Genomic DNA, 3,213 nt, shown 5'->3' with positions numbered 1-3,213 from the left:
ATCAGAACCACACCCTTTCAGGTTCCCATAATTTGCAGGACAGGCAGGGTTTCTAGATGTGGATCTCCACACCCTATGCTTGTCTGCCTTACTCTGTGCTATCACCCCGCTCTACAGCCTGATGGCCAGTGTGCAGTTGGAGCTGCTACTTGCAGCTCTGTGTTGCATTGTTGAATCACAGCAGGCCTCAGTTCAAGACTTAGCCAGTGGAGGTCCTTGTCATTCAGGAGCAGGAGTAAGGGATTGGAGTCCCCCTTGAAGTCATTCTGATTTGGGTCTTTTGGCTGAGACTTATCTGTGTATTTTGGAATGAAGCTGTGACTGATACTGGGTTTTGACCTTGATCTACAGGTCAAGTGGTGGGGATTTGTATTGTTTTATTCTATGCAAGTTGTGGGCCTACTGAGTGATCATGTCGGAAAGAAGAGTCATATGAAAAAGACAAAAGGAAGAGAAAGAGAGTGGGTCATTAGTTGGCATCTTGAGGTCCACACTCACCTGGACCCTTAGGTACCTCTGTTGCCTCTGCTGCCCCTGCTTCTAACTCAGCAAAAACCCAATCCCCCAGGTTGTCAGGGACAACCCTTGTGGCATTCTTGTAGCACAGTAAAGGTGTTCATTTAAACCTGAATAAAGCCTTGTGTCATTAAACCACACAAAACATCTATTGTCTGTCATACAGGAGGCCTCTAACTGATACTACCCATTTGAAGATCTGTGGAGGAAAAAATTTCACACACCACAGTTGAGAGGACCTTTCCTTCCTTAAAATATTACTAGTGACTAGAAAACAAAACAGCAAATAAAGGTAATAAGGTTTTTCTTATTTCCTTCCTTCTAACAACAAAAAGCTAAAACAAAAGTCCATGATTGGAACCATTTGGAAATTGAACATACACTAACGAATTTGAGAAAATTCAATACTGATTATTGATCAAAAACACTTAACATGGGCTGGGCACAGTGGCTTATGCCTGTAATCCTAGCACTTGGGAGGCCAAGGTGGGTGGATCACTTGATGTCAGGAGTTTGAGATCAGACTTGCCAACATGGTGAAACCCCATCTCTACTAAAAATACAAAAATTATCTGGGCATCGTGGTGTATGTCTGTAATCCTGGCTACTCAGGAGGCTGAGGCAGGAGAATTGCTTGAACCTAGGAGCCAGAGGTTGCAGTGAGCCACGCTCCAGCCTAGGCGACAGAATGAGACTCCGTTTCAAACAAACAAACAAACAAAAAACACAATAGGAATAGAAGAAAACTACATCAAATTGAAGCCATATATGAAAAATCCACAGCTAACATACTCAACAGTAAAAGGCTGAAAGCTTTTCCTCTAAGATGAGGAACAGGACTAGGATACTCACTCTCACCTCTTCTGTTAGACATGTCACTCCAAGTTCTAGCCAGAAAAATTACACAAGAACAAGATATAAAAGTATTTTACATTGGGCACAGAGAAGCAAAAGTATGTATTTTTTAGATGACCAAATCCCTAAGGAAAAACTTCTTAAGGATTAATTTTTAAAACTTTAAACTATATAGTCATCCTTCAGTTTTCATGGGAGATTGGTCCCAGGACTGCTCTCACATACTGATGTTTATGGAACTGCAATTGCCTTATATAAAATGCCACAGTATTTACATATAACCTATACATATTCTCTTACATATTTTAAATCTTCTCAAATATTTCTAATACCTTATACAATGCAAGTACTATGTAAAGATTTGTTATATTGTATTATTTAGGGAATAATGAGAAGAAAAAGGTGTACGTGTTCAGTACAGCTGAAACCATCCATTTGTTGTCTTAATATTTCTGACCTGTGGTTGTTGAAAACTTGGAGGTAGAACCCAAGGATATGGAGCACCACCTATATATGATTTAAGCAAAGTTGTAGAATACAAAATCAGTACAAAGAATCTGTTGTAATGGCGGACGAGGCCGGTGCAGCGGCCGGGGCAGGTGGGGGGTGGTGCGGGGGCCCTGGCGGCCCTGGGGTAGAGAACCGCGGTGGCTTCAGCGGAGGTTTCGGCAGTGGCATCTGGGGCCAGGGTCGCGGCCGTGGACTGGGCCGGGGCCAAGGCCGCGGAGCTCGCGGAGGCAAGGCCGAGGATAAGGAGTGGATGCCCGTCACCAAGCTGGGCCGCTTGGTCAAGGACATGAAGATAAAGTCCCTGGAGGAGATCTACCGCTTCTCCCTACCCATTAAGGAATCTGAGATCATTGACTTTTTCTTGGGGGCTTCTCTCAAAGACGAGGTTTTGAAGATTATGCCGGTGCAGAAGCAGACCGGTGCTGGCCAGCACACCAGGTTCAAGGCCTTTGTTGCTCTCGGGGACTACAGTGGCCACGTCGGCCTGGGTGTTAAGTTCTCTAAGGAGGTGGCCACCGCCATCTGTGGGGCCATCATCTTGGCCAAACTCTCCATTGTCCCCGTGTGCAGGGGCTACTGGGGGAACAAGATGGGCAAGCCCCACACTGTCCCTTGCAAGGTGACAAGCCACTGCGGCTCTGTGCTGGTGCGCCTCATCCCTGCACCCAGGGGCACTGGCATCGTCTCAGCGCCTGTGCCCAAGAAGCTGCTCATGATAGCTGGTATCCATGACTGCTACACCTCAGCCCGGGGCTGCACTGCCACCCTGGGCAACTTCGCCAAGGCCACCTTTGATGCCATCTCTAAGACCTACAGCTACCTGACCCCTGACCTCTGGAAGGAGACTGTATTTACCAAGTCTCCCTATCAGGAATTCACTGACCACCTTGTCAAGACCCACACCAGAGCTCTGTGCAGCGGACCCAGGCTCCAGCTGTGGCTACAACATAGGGTTTTTATACAAGAAAAATAGAGTGAATTAAGCCTGAAAAAAAAAAATCTATTGTGTTTCTATATACTATCAATGACCAATCAGAAAAGAAAATTAAGCAAACAATCCCATTTATAATAGCATGAAAAAGAACAGATGCTTAAGAAAAATAGTAACCAAGAAGGCAAAAGATTTATATAATGAAAAGTACAAAGTATTGCTACAAGAAATCAAAGAAGATACAAATAAATAGAAACATTTCTGTGATATTGAGAAATATCTACTTTGCTTTTTTCCTATGTCTTAGGTTAGAGTTCTTAAAATATTTGGAATCTACAAAGTGATACGTTTTTTTTTTTTTGTATACTAATGAGATGACTATTAGTTCGGGGGTTCTGGAT

At 44.2% G+C, this 3,213-nt stretch overlaps 1 pseudogene; it reads left to right on the top strand.

Annotated features, from left to right (window-relative positions):
- Positions 1-1,936: 1,936 nt before the first annotated feature.
- LOC117082825 lies at positions 1,937-2,880 on the top strand (annotated as a pseudogene).
- Positions 2,881-3,213: the final 333 nt, after the last annotated feature.

The sequence above is a fragment of the Trachypithecus francoisi genome, unplaced genomic scaffold, assembly GCF_009764315.1.
Source record: "Trachypithecus francoisi isolate TF-2019V2 unplaced genomic scaffold, Tfra_2.0 Lachesis_group9, whole genome shotgun sequence".
Taxonomy (NCBI): domain Eukaryota; kingdom Metazoa; phylum Chordata; class Mammalia; order Primates; family Cercopithecidae; genus Trachypithecus; species Trachypithecus francoisi.
Note: the sequence above shows the minus strand (reverse complement) of the source record. Positions and strands in the feature narration are given on the sequence as shown.